Here is a 409-nt window from a genome sequence, read left to right as displayed (position 1 = left end):
TGCCGCCAAGTCTGGCCGGGGAACAGTGACATGCGGCCGGATACGGCCGAGCGGCTGCTCCCGCTGACGGCTTGTTCCTCCCCGGGACTTGCCGCCAAGTCTGGCCGGGGGACAGTGACATGTGGCCGCATAGGCCAACTGGCTGCTCCCGCTGAGCTCCTACTTCCATGGGCTTGTTCCTCCCCGGGACTTGCCGCCAAGTCTGGCCGGGGGACAGTGACATGCCGCCGGATACGGCCGAGCGGCTGCTCCCGCTGACGTCATCACTTTGGAAGTAGGAGCTCCTACTTCCATGGGCTTGTTCCTCCCCGGGACTTGCCGCCAAGTCTGGCCGGGGGACAGTGACATGTGGCCGCATAGGCCAACTGGCTGCTCCCGCTGAGCTCCTACTTCCATGGGCTTGTTCCTC

Source organism: Engystomops pustulosus, unplaced genomic scaffold (assembly GCF_040894005.1).
Source record: "Engystomops pustulosus unplaced genomic scaffold, aEngPut4.maternal MAT_SCAFFOLD_220, whole genome shotgun sequence".
Taxonomy (NCBI): Eukaryota; Metazoa; Chordata; class Amphibia; order Anura; family Leptodactylidae; genus Engystomops; species Engystomops pustulosus.
Note: the sequence above shows the minus strand (reverse complement) of the source record.